Genomic DNA, 13,759 nt, shown 5'->3' on the forward strand with positions numbered 1-13,759 from the left:
AGTTTTAGGCAGTTCTCTATAGAAAGTTCTCTCTGAGAATCTAATATCAAACCTGCAGCAGAGGACCAAAATGCTTAGTGATCAGTCATCATTCTTCTCATGGCTCTTCTTACTGTTATTATCAATTTACTCCAAAGATGACCAGGAAAGCAATAGGCCTTTTGAGAAATTCAAAATATAGTCCTTAGTTCTTGGTATAATATATTTAAAGGAGTCAGAGAATCCGTATTCCAAACATTAAATCGGCCTTTGATTTATTGGGTGAATTACTAACTTCAAATTATTCAAGTGTTTATTCTCACTTCAACTCTTGAATAGGTGCAATATGTTTATAACAAGAAGGTTTTGTGTTGATAAACGCAGCACTTCGAACCAAGAAATAACCTATTTCACTTAGGTCATCACTAGGATTGTATCAGATGTTTATATGCCAACGCAGATATTCACATCTCAGGCTCAAATGCTTTTCCGGGTGAAGATGCTACTGAAAGTAGGGGTGCTGTGCTTTTATGTTCTAATAGATCTGGCAAGATTCTTAGAGTATGAAATATGAGTACGACTTTGAATGCATATTGTGCCATTGAATCTGTGTTCTGGGCACACCACTGGTGCCTCCCTCATCACTTCTTTGATTCCCATGACACCCTCTGTCTCTACCCTACGTGGTTGCTTGAGTTTCCAGTATTGAACCTCTTCAAGCCCTGTGATGTGTGTTTGCTATGCCACACTGCAGAATATGCTTATTTATTTCTGTTTGTGTTCTTGTTTTGCTTATAAACAGTTCTTATTCAAAATAATGTTCTTAATGCCACTGTGCTCAGTACTTAGGGGCTAAAGTGAGACTTCACCAAAAAACTTGGGTATAAAGAAAAACAGTTTTCATGTGAGGAATAAACTGTGAAATTTACTTAAAACTAAAAGGGCCAGGACAATTCAAAGTTATGATTTAAAAAATAGACATTTTAAAGAACAGAAAATTTTAATCATAATATTTTTAAATTCATTCTTCAATTCATTCAGCTACTCAGTCTTCCATTTATCAATCAAGAAATATTAATTAAGCACCTTCTATGTGTTCAGTAGTTGCTGAGAGTACTGAGAGTACAAAAGTGAAAATGATGCAAAGTCCTTGTCTTCACAGAGCCCACAGAGAAAGAGAGAAGCACTGGTATATAAGGCCCAAGAAGAGAATGCATGTGGTATATTTATGGAGGTTATCAAAAGGCAATGTAATGACAGCATTTCAAGCAATGGAAAATGGAAGGAGATAAAGACAGCAATGGAGAAACTCTTTCTAGGCCTTATCGGCATAGTGAGCATTTTGATTTGAATATTAAGTATTATAGGAAGCCATTGGGGCAATTTAATCAGGGGAATAGCAAGTTGACCAAGATATTCTTTTTTTTTTTTTTTGAGATGGAGTCTCGGTCTGTCGCCCAGGCGACAGATTGTGCAGTGGCACAATCTAGGCTCACTGCAAGCTCCACCTCCCAGGTTCACGCCATTCTCCTGCCTCAGCCTCTCAAGCAGCTGGGACTACAGGCGCCCGCCACCTCACCTGGCTAATTTTTTTTTGTATTTTTTAGTAGAGACGGGGTTTCACTGTGTTATTCAGGATGGTCTCGATCTCCTGACCTCATGGTCCGCCCGTCTCGGCCGCCCAAAGTGCTGGGATTACAGGCTTGAGCCACCGCGCCCGGCCCAAGATATTCTTAATGTTGCCTTCAGCTTGTCTAAACTTTAGACAGGTTTCTTTCTGCCTTTAGGCCTCCGTCCTCCTTTTTCTTTGAGCATCTACTTTCAAAATCCTGTAATTGTAAATTCTCTCTCTCCCCCATTTGAGATGTAAATATATTTTTTTTCTTTTTAAAATATATTTAGGGGTTGCAAGTGCAGGTTTCTTACATGCTTATGTTGCATAGTGCTGAAGTCGGGGCTTTTAGTGTACCCACCACCCTATTTAAAAAGCCTCTTGTCTGTATCACAACCCAGGAAAGCAATTCTGGAGGACCTAGGAACCATCCCTTTGAAATGCAATTGAGGAGGATATTGCCCCTACGTCTCAGACTCTGTGGGAGAGTAAGAGCTTAACTGTAGCAAGGTCCTTAGTCCAAGTTATAAAACTACCTCCTGCCATGAAGATATGATAAAATTTACTTTTCCTTTAGGTAGAGTCAATTAGTAAACACAGATGACTTAAGATCTCCCACCCCAGCTCTTAAAAACTCTCCAACTCTTTGTCTTAGTGGAGTTGAACCCAGACTGAGTTCTGATGTCTTTCTCCTATTGTAGCAGTCACCTTGAATAAAGTCTGCCTTGCCTGTTTAACTTTGTACAGTGCAATTTTTGCTTTGACAAAATAAATGCCCAATTGTGATAGTGAATGCTGAGGAGACAGCCATTGATGCTATGGGAAACTGTAATAGAAAGATTGCACCTGGTCCAGGTGGTCAAGGTGAAGATTCTCACAGGAAGCTAGATGTGAAAGGAGTGTGGTAATTAAGTACAGGTGAGTGTGAGAGTGTGGAGGGAGTGTTCCCTGCAGAATGTAAAGGCCCTGTGATAAAAGGGAACATGGCCATGAAAGAAAAGGAGAAGTCCACTGAGGCTGGAGTCAGGAGAAGTAAGGTAAAGTGGGAGCATCAATTAGGGGCCAGCCCATGCAAAATGTTACAGGCTGTACTAAATGTCTGATTTATCCCAAAGCAAATGAAGAAGTGTTTGGGCAGGGGGAAAGGCGGGACTTGAGATGGTTCCATTTATCTTTGGGTAAAATTAAAATACTCTAGTAGCAGTGTGGGAACTGAATAGAGGGATAAATTATCTGTGAGGATTCAGTTAGCAAGCCAGTGTGATAATTTAGGTAAGAGAAGATGATAGCTTGATTTGGATACAACAGCCATGAAAGGAGTGGACAGACTTCAGAAATGTATGAGTCAAGCAGACAACTTTGGGATAAATTAGATGGAAGAAAGGAGAGAGGAGGAGCAACCGATAACCTCAGATTTGCATTGAACATACATAGAGCTACTCACTAAGAAAGAGAATATGTAACAGTTTTGAGCAGGAGGAAATGCTGAGGTGGAGAAGGTAAAACACACCCCTCCTTACTGCATGTGATAAGTTCCAAGACCCCCACTGGATGACTGGAACCATAATTACTAAGGAACCTGATTGTCATAAGTTGGAACACATTTCTGTTCACATCCTCCACCCAGAAATTTAAAGAAGTCTTTTCCATCTTAACTCAGCACTCACTTACCACGCACTAGAGCTATAACTATTGCAGTTTGAAATGTGACAGCAAAAACTAGCTTGCATTTCTTTTTCCTTCTTCGTAATTTTATGGATAAAGGGTTATTCTTAACATAGATCTTAGCAGCTTCAGCATACAATTATTTTTTATTTCCTTATTAACTAGAGAAACTTTTCACTTAAAAGAAGCACTTTATGGCTTCTCTTCTGCATTTCCAAGTTGGCAGCATCACTACCCTTGCACTTCAAGACCATAATTAAGTAAAATAAGGGTGATTTGAGCACAAGCATTGCAATGCTGAGGTGACAGTCCATCTGATAACCAATAGGGGTACTAAGTGACTAACCAGCAGGTGGAAAGCATGGATACATTGGACAAAGGGATGATTCACAGCCCTGGTGAGAAAAGCAGGATGGTGGTGCACAATTTAAAACTTGTGAGTTTAGTTCTGGAATTTTCTGGTCAATATTGTAGGACCCTAGTTGACCATGGGTATTTGAAACTGTGGAAAGCAAAACCACCGATGAGGTAGGAATAGTGTATGTAGAAAGAACGAATGCAGCAGTAAAAAGGGCATCCGTGAGTCCTAAGCACAAGAAGAGGAGAATCAGAAAGGCATGTGTGGAAAAACTTTGCAGTAACTGTCTATGGTCACGGCTGCTTGGCAGGAAAAGCCATGTGGTGAAACCAAATGAAACAAACAAACAAAAATCCCCAAAGGCAGAGTATGTTAGTCTTTCATTCTTTCATTTGTTCAACAAAAATGTTTATTGAGTACCAACTGATACCATACTTACTCTCTTTTTGTTCACAATTTTGATTTGTATGTAGTTTTTCTAGAGAAAAAAATAGGCCTGGCTATAGGACATGAGTTTGCAGGAGTCATTTGCACTTATATTCTCATTACAACATAATTAATTTGCATTCTAGTTTCACTTATCAGTATTCTCAGCTTAGAAAATGTGAGTTTACCCCAGATATATGGAGCCACTCTGCATAGGCTAATAGCCTACTGAGCTCTCTGAGCCTGAAAGACTTAGATTAGTAAACACTCAGAGCTTTCTATCACTTGAAAATTTATAGAAAATCCTTCCTCTTGGCCAGATTCACAAAATGTTCACATACATACTAAGTGTAATGTCTTGAATGGAAAGCCACATCAACCGAGAAATATAAAACTGTGGTGTCTCTATAAATAGTCTCAAGGAAGCATTTTTGGACCATTCCATATTTGAGTTATTTTTTAAGCGTGAGGCCTAGTTCACCCATCCCATGAATACCATTTAACATTGTTCGAATTAACATTCACCCTTTCAGATCTCATACCTACTAACATTTAACAACCTTGTTGATTGGTTAATTCATCTTCCACTAATGTTCCCAGCATGCAGACTTGACAGACTATTACCTTACTTGTTAATGTATTATTTGGTGTTTTAAAGTCAGATGTGATTCGACATAGCATGACCTATAACTAAGTAAACAATTTAAAAGCCATATGCCAACTCACTACTCTATTGACTTTCAGTTAGTACCTAGTGACATGTAAAAGGAATTTTTTAAAAATAGCCACTGTACCATACTGAGACATGATGTCGTGTAAAGAAATTAGGAAATATTTCCAAATAAGGCAAAACATAGATTGAGTCAGTTCTTTGTATATCTCTGTAAATCTGCCTTGGTTTCTTACACTGCACAGTTATTACTAAGGTTTGGGCAAAATGTTTGTAGTTATAAATAGCCTTAAAAGGGCCTCAGTAAACACATGAGAATTAATAATAAGATTATTATTACTGATGATTACCCTTGTCATTTTTAGCAATAGCACCTTCTGAAGTCTTTTCAAAAGTAATCATTTATATGATATTTGGGGCAGATTCAGGTATGGTAGGGCCTCAAGCTTATACAACTGTGGGTGTTTCCTTGCTAAAAAAAAAAAAATTAAAATTGCAAAAGAGAGATTAAGTGCATAGTCTTGGAGGAGGCTCATTCTAATTAAGGAGGCCTGAAGCTTAAGCTGCATTAGCGTCACAGTAAATAAACCTCTAACAAAAGTGGAGTATAGTTTATAATCTAGAAAATCTGTGCCATAACAGCAATTAATTTTTTCCCTCAGGAGCAACATAGAACTGTTGTCCAAGGACGTTCATCCCTCCAGAGATGTCCATACTCCTTCCCATATGGTTTTATTTAAATTTGGAAAATGACAAGAAAATAGAGGACATTTGTCACCTAAAGTACCCCTGCCACATATAAAGATATGCCTCCATATGCATTCTGGGACTTTGGAGATAGATACTCATAAAGGGTGGAAAGAAATTGTAGCTAAATAAATAAATCAATAGATAAATAAGTAAATAATAATGAAAATTTGAAGTTTACCTCTGGACAAGTGTTTAGTTTGAGAGAACAGCTTCAAGTTTCAATCCAATTCAATTTAACAAACATTACTTACTTTGAAACAAATAAACCCAACCATGATCTGGGAAAGATTCACACAGAAAGTGACTTGAAGCCATCTAATTCATTTTTCTCTGTCTATCATCATTGCCCAAATGAGGCTTTCCCATCCTCTTGGAGGGATGTCTGTTTAACAGCCTCAAAGTGGTCTGATATGCATCATGATAGAGGATTTCTTTTTATTTCTTATTTTTAGTTTTATTTTTTTTTTGAAACAGAGTCTCGCTCTGTCGCCCAGGCTGGAGTGCAGTGGCATGATCTTGGCTCACTGCAACCTTTGCCTCCTGGGTTCAAGCGATTCTCCTGACTCAGCCTCCTGAGTAGCTGGGACTACAGGCGCGTGCCACCAAGTCCAGCGAACTTTTTTGTATTTTTAGTAGAGACGGGGTTTCACCATGTTAACCAGGATAATCTTGATCTCCTGACCTGGTGATCCGCCCGCCTCGGCCTCCCAAAGTGCTGAGATTACAGGTGTGAGCCACTGTGCCCGGCCGGATCTTTCTTTTTTTGTATATTGAGGATCTACAGCTCAAAACTGTGAAATATAGGCATATTGAAATGATAATAAAATATCTAAAGAATTAAAAAAAAAAAAAAGAAAGAAAGAAAGCAAAGCAGACAATCCATGAAATGGAGGCTCTGTCCGTATACAAGATTAAGATTGAAGTGCAGATGTTCACACTCCTTCAACTCATATACGGCAGACAGAATTTAAACCCAGAGCATGGGCTTTAAACTCTGTCCTTCAGTGCAGCTCTGCATCTTCCCTGATTACTTCTCTGCTCCTCTCTCACCCACTGAATATAAATTGTTATGATTTCTTAAATGTATATTGCACAAGGTTTTTAGAAAATTATAGTTTGTATGTTAAAATCTTTTTGGAGACACATCTCATTCATATGCAAGGAACTGATTCTATAAAGTACATGTGAAAAGCAACCTCATTATTTAAAGTCATGTCATGCAAATTAAAAACCATATATTGAAATTGTTCAATATTGAAATTGTTCAATATATGGTTTTGCAAAAGAGGTAAATTATCTGCAAAGTGTTGTGTGAACTGCCCTCCCATAGCAAAAAGTTGACTATAGAAAAAAAAAAAAAGACTTACGAAACATATTTTATCATTTAAATAGTTTAAAGATTATGTTGTCACCCTTCACTAATTTAAATGTGACTTTCAATACTTGATCCTTGTGACATATTAGTACATGACCTAGTTTATGAGAATATTTGTAAAGTTATAATCTTAATATTTATGTTTATCTAATGCATTTTTTCATGAGAAAATGAACCGAAGTTCACTATTATGTTCTACTTAGATTCATGATGTAAAATCCTTAATTAGCTTTTACTTTAGCACTATTCTCCTCTCCTTTTTTCTTTTTCATCCAATCATCTCTTTAACTGATATTTTAATTCTACAAAGAAGGAAGGTCTTATTCTTTACTTGGTTGTGGATGAAAAGAATCCCCTACTAGAAGTAGGAGAAAATTTTCAAGTCTTTGCTTTGGAAATAGGAGTCATTGGGAGAAGCGGGGAGATGTACCAATGAAGAGAAAAACCTGTTATGTGGAATATTTTATTGAATTTTTAAGATTCCTGGAACTAAAAAATGACCTTGAGTACTGGGCATACCCAATAACAACAAAGAAGAGACATTTTCTAATGAATCAAAGGTCTCTCTAAAAGGAAGCCTGCAGGGAACCAGCAAATAGGCAAGTGGAAAAACAGAAGAGAGGCAGCAGGCTACTGTCATCAAACCAGACACTATGAAGAATTACCTTTGCTTTGGTAACCGTCTCCATGGGGATACAGCTCAAGAATGTACAATCAATTTTGTTTTTCTCCACAAAGTTTGGAAGAGCAGGAAAATAGATGATGGAAGAAATCATGTAAGTAATGTTAATAAGTTTTGTGGTAGCTGTTTCTGAGAAATACAAAATTCTCCTACAAGAAAAAATTCTAATTAACCCTGAACATGCTTATGGACAACGGAACTCAAAAACTCTCCACATTCAGATGAAATGATTTTAAAAGACTCTGTTCTTTGCCTTCCTAAGGCACTTGCAGAACTCAAATGCTGTTATGGATATGTTTCAATTTACTAATCCAGCCATAAGAGCTCACTGGTGGATTTCAATGCCAGAGCGATAGTCCAGACAATCAGTATGGAAGTGTTTCTGTTTGTTTGTTTGTTTGTTTGTTTGTTTGTTTGTTTGTTTCCTGAGATGGAGTCTCACTCTGTCGCCCAGGCTGGAGTGCTGGGGTGCGATCCTGGCTCACTGCAAGCTGCACCTCCTGGGTCACGCCATTCTCCTGCCTCAGCCTCCCGAGTAGCTGAGACTACAGGAGCCTGCCACCACACCCGGCTAATTTTTTTGTATTTTTAGTAGAGACGGGGGTTTCACTATGTTATCCAGGATGGTCTCGATCTCCTGACCTCGTGATCCGCTTGCCTCGGCCTCTCAAAGTGCTGGGAGTACAAGCGTGAGCCACTGCGCCTGGCCGGAAGTGTTTTTTCGTTTTTGTTTTTTGTTTTTAGAATGAATTACCCAGTGGAATACCCAAAGCCTCATTATGTTTATTAAATTTTCTGCTTATTCTAGCAGTTAAGAAGCTTTTTATTCTGAGTCATAAATGTGGTATAGTAAAAGCTCATTATTTTGGATTTCAATTTTAAAATAATTTTGAAAGGGGTTATACAGCATTTCATTTACAGTATCAATAAAGAAAAATTTAGTAAGCAAATAAATAGTAAAATAGGTTGCTAGGGGGCCTTCTTAAAATAGTTCATGAGAAAGAAATTTTCAGTCACTCTCAAATAATTTGTCATTGCCCACCTTCTTGCAAAGGCAATCATATGATAATGAAAAATTATCCTTAATTTTCATTTTAAAAATTCTCCAAGATATTCTACCAAAGAAGATTTGGGGCCAGCATCATCCTGATACCAAAACCTAGCAGAGACACAACAAAAAAAGAAAATTTCAGGCCAATATCTCTGATGAACATCGATGCAAAAATCCTCAATAAAATAATGGCAAACAGAATCCAGCAACGCATCAGAAAGCTTACCCACTACCATCAAGTCCACTTCATCCCTGGGATGCAAGGCTAGTTCAATACACACAAATGAATCAACATAATCTGTCACATAAACAGAACCAATGACAAAAACCACATGATTATCTCAATAGATGCAGAAAAGGCCTTGGATAAAATTCAACACCCCTTCATGCCAAAAACTCTCAATAAACTAGGTATTGATGGAACGTATCTCAAAATAATAAGAGCTACTTATGACAAACTCATAGTCAATATCATACTGAATGGGCAAAAACTGGAAGCATTCCCTTTGAAAACCAGCACAAGACAAGGATGCCCTCTCTCACCACTCCTATTCAACATAGTATTGGAAGTTCTGGCCAGGGCAATCAGGAAAGAGAAATAAATAAAGTGTATTCAAATAGGAAGAGAGGAAATCAAATTTTCTCTGTTTGCAGATGACATGATTGTACATTTAGAAAACCCCACTGTCTCAGCACAAAATCTCCTTAAGCTGATAAGCAACTTCAGCAAAGTCTCAGGATACAAAATTAATGTACAAAAATCACAAGCATTCCTATACATCAGTAATAGACAGAGAGCCAATCATGAGTGAACTCCCATTCACAATTGCCACAAAAATAATAAAATACCTAGGAATACAACTTACAAAGGATGTGGAGGACCACTTCAAGGAGAATTACAAACCACTGCTTAAGGAAATAAGAGAGGACACAAACAAGTGGAAAAACATTCCATGCTCATGGATAGGAAGAATCAATACTGTGAAAATGACCATGCTGCCCAAAGTAATTTATAGATTCAATGCTATCCCCATCAAGCTACCACTGACTTTCTTCACAGAATAAGAAAAAGCTACTTTAAATTTCATATGGAACCAAAAAAGAAAAAAACAAAAACAAAAACAAAACCACGTAGCCAAGACAATCCTAAGCAAAAAGAACAAAGCTGGAGGCATCACGCTATCTGGCTTCAAACTACACTACAGGGCTAGTGTAACCAAAACAGCATGGTACTGGTCTTTGATTTCAGATTCCTCATTTACAACAAATGTGAATACTGTAACATTCAGCTGTTAAAAACATCCAATTGTTTTTTTTTCCAAAAGTGCCACTATAACATCTTTTCTTTGCTTGTTTGTGTGTTTGTTTTTTTAAAAAAAACCATAATCAGCCTCCACTTACAATTCTTGTTTTTCATTTAGTTCAGCATGCTTTCTCTGACCTTTTTTTCTTCTAAAACTGCCCTGGAGAAGACTGTTAGTTTTGACCTCTCTTAACCCTTTCTTGGCCTCTTTGGGTCTTTTATCCTGGTGGTTGCCATTATTCCCTGGTGGTGTCTGGGTGGGGATAAGACATTTTTTAATCTCCATTTCTCACCAAAACCGTAACTCACTTCCCAAAGCCTGTCCTTGCTGCTAGGTGAACATGGGTAAAACCCAAGTCCCCAATGCATGAACAAAGTTACTATTTACTTCATTTAATCAATTCTATATGTTAACTAGGTTAAAAAATTAGAAGCTTTCAAAATATTCTGATTGATATTTTCAAGTATCAAGGTACTCAAAAACCATGGAACTCATGGTTTTGGTTAGGTAATCCTTGAAATCAGCACCAAATTTCTATGGATGTGATGGTTTGTTTTACTAAAAACATGGAGAAAACTTGTTGCTTTTTGTAAGTGGAGAAACTATTTTCACAAATTCTTCCAATAATTCTTCCCCCCATCATTCACTTTGCATGGATTGTCAGGCATTTTCTACTTGTGAAAGTTTTAAGAAATAGAACACTGAACTGAGTCAGGCAGAATTTTATTGTTTTCCTTCAAATTCATGCCAATCTATAACTTCAGTATTACAATTAACAGATTTCATAAGCTGACAAGATAATACTTAGCAAAGGAGATGAGTGTCCACCTAACAATATGAATTTTGAAGTCATTTTCAAGGATCAAATTTTAGCAATGTAAAACCACCAGTGTCTTAACTTCTGTAAGTGGTCTTTCATCTGTAAAATGTAGGTAACACATTTTATTTCACACAACTGTTCTCAGGAAAGTGCATACCACAGTACTTGGAATAGAAATGTTTAATGTACGTTACTTGTATTCTCTTCTTTCTCTTTAACATGCATAGGCATGTGCATAGACACACACACAGACACACACACAGGAGCAGAAAAGTGTTTCTGTATTTACTTAAAGATGTTAAATGTAGATTTAGTGCCTTTTCTTATATTGATTCATTTTAATATGCACTAAGGAGAATTTTACTGTGCTCTCCATGAATTTTGAAGGAAAAATACATACACTTGTATTGCTATTTTTGCTGATATATTCTTAATGTCAAAAGAGTTCTTCATTTTAATCCATGTTTAAAAATATGATTGTGTTTATGTAACCACAGCACCTCACAGTGTGCAGGTATAGTAGTGTGGCTATGTGAGGGCAGGCATCATTTCTCTCACACTCCAAGACAGTGTATCTATTTGTATCTTTTTGAGGAACTGAACACACCTCACACTGTTAATACCTAATATCTGTGAGGGCAGAGACTTTGTCTTGACACACTGATTGGCTTAATTAATTTATCTTGAGTTCGTATTGTTAATTTTTATTTTAAGAATAACACATAATAGGTTCTTAAGAATTATTTATAAAGGTGAAAGGAATATAGGACTGAATGAAGAAAGCAAAATGTCCTATATCTAATACAGGATATGCAACTTTTGACAATTAGGAATATATTATCACTTAATGAATGGCTCTTAGTGTTTAAGGATTTTCAAGCCTGATCGGGGCTTACGACATTCATGTGCATGACGCACACATGCACACACATGCACAGGCACATGAGTGTATACATACATACACACACACACACACAAATACATGCCACTTCACTGTCTCACTAACCCACTGCTAACTTGAGGGTACAGGTATTTATGATTTACTTTGAGTCCATTCAGCCAACTTGTTTACTTTTTGTATTGATTGTTACATCTCCGCCTTACCATAATGTTGACACTTGTGCAGCGCTGGCAAAATCAGAGCAGGTGAGTAGGCTGGACTTCAATTTTCTGGTGATTAACTTTCCTCTGTGCAATTTGAGTTGATGTAGACTTTTTTCACTGGTCAGAGAATTGCAAGCTGTTAAAATTGTCACCATTGTTAAGTTTTTATCTCATCTACCATTTTTTTGGCAATTCAATAAATATATTATTATCATTAATAATAGCATCAGCATATGGAGACTTTGGAAATCAAAGTCCTGCAGAGCTTGTGGCTGATCAGACCTTGAGGTCACATAAGCAGCTGAATCTGAAAATCATTATTTTCTCATTTCCTGTATAAAGGATTATAGGCCCATAGGTCCTCTTAGAGTTTTTATCCCTCTAGTAGACCTCTGAAAGTTTACAAGTCTAAATAGCAACTCAGGTGCATTTTCCCAGAATGATTCCTGGTATTTCTGGGCCTTTGCTGTTTCTATGCTACCCTCTACTCCTTAGATCCAGCCTGGTCCAGCAGTGCTTAGCTCCGTCAGCCACTGGATCACTGCAGGTGTTTCTTGTAGTTCTCCAATCTCATGCCATTGGGCCACCTCTTCTCTTGGGCTTTCTCTTCTCACTTCTCTTTGTCTTTTTTGTCTTCCCCTAATGCTGATTTTGGGGAAGAATTCCCCTAATACATAGCCATCAGTGCTATGTAGCTACTGCAATTTTTGCCTTTGCTGCTGAACACCCAAGTCACCCTCTTCCAAATAATTTTTCAAGATATTTTAATAAAATGAAAAAAAAAACTTTTCTAACAAGACAAATGCTATGCCCAGCTCCAAAATTAAAATTTTACCTGAAGTCTTTTTAAAAATATATATTTCTATAATGAAACATGAGTTTATATTAAGTATCCTTGTGAGGAAAAGATTTACAATTTGTTTTCCTCAAAAGCCAACCTCTCATTTCCCATCATCAGTTATTGAATAAATTACTCAGAAATCCAAACAGGAAAACATTTCCCTTCTATCTTTCCATTTACTTGTGTCTTACCATATAATTCTATGTCAGGATAATATTAACATATGTTGTAAAGAGTACAGCTTAGAGACTGCCTTCTCAGAACGGAACCAGCAACCAATCAGAATTAATGCCGGCCACAGATGAGCTTTGAGATAGCTCCACTGATGAGTGATGATTTCATATAAGTCCTCTTCTTATTCAACTTTTAAAGTTTTCTATTATTCTACACATTTGTTAAAATCAAAATTACTTCACATAACTTTTCTTAGTTGCCATTTCCCATGAGATGATTCTCTATTACATTCTTCTACCTGGTTGTGTGTGTGTTGTGTTTAACCTATATCACTCCAGATATCTTCTTAACCATTCAAATATTTGAATTTTAAGATTTATTTACTTCATCTTCAGATTGAGTATCCTCTCTGTTTTCCAATATGTGGTTTTCTTGCTGTTTTCAAATTTTTCTTTATACTTTTAAGATTTTATGAGTTATTATGCAGAATGTATACCATGAAATTGTATTAAATAATGAGGGGTTTATATAACCAAAATTATACAGCCAAATGGCAATTCCTTTTGGTCATTAATAGGGTTAATGAGATGGCCAGTGTTAATAGATCAGGTGAATTTGACAAGATGTCTTTCTTTCTCTTTAATGATGTAAAGGCTATTTTACTTTAAGAGCATTACACTTTCTATTCAAAACATTGTGGGTGTTGTTTGTTGTCTCTTAGCATTCTTGTTGGAGAACTCATGGGCCAGATTTTTATTATCTTATTTTCTTTTTTTTTTATTTTTTTTCTTTTTTATTATACTTTAAGTTCTAGGGTACATGTGCATAACGTGCAGGTTTGTTACATATGTATACTTATGCCATGTTGGTGTGCTGCACCCATCAACTCGTCAGCACCCATCAATTCATCATTTATATCATGTATAACTCCCCAATGCAATCCCTCCC

General features: G+C 36.8%; 1 long non-coding RNA gene across 1 annotated transcript in view; it reads right to left on the bottom strand.

The window, feature by feature from the left end:
• Positions 1-11,798: 11,798 nt before the first annotated feature.
• LOC108533834 (uncharacterized) overlaps positions 11,799-13,759 on the bottom strand; it is a 9,783-nt gene continuing 7,822 nt past the window's right edge. Inside the window, exon 3 of the long non-coding RNA XR_001886824.1 lies at positions 11,799-11,932. This is a non-coding gene — a long non-coding RNA (uncharacterized LOC108533834). The remainder of the gene's footprint in view (positions 11,933-13,759) is intronic.

The sequence above is a fragment of the Rhinopithecus bieti genome, unplaced genomic scaffold (assembly GCF_001698545.2).
Source record: "Rhinopithecus bieti isolate Rb0 unplaced genomic scaffold, ASM169854v2 scaffold_11960, whole genome shotgun sequence".
Classification (NCBI taxonomy): domain Eukaryota; kingdom Metazoa; phylum Chordata; class Mammalia; order Primates; family Cercopithecidae; genus Rhinopithecus; species Rhinopithecus bieti.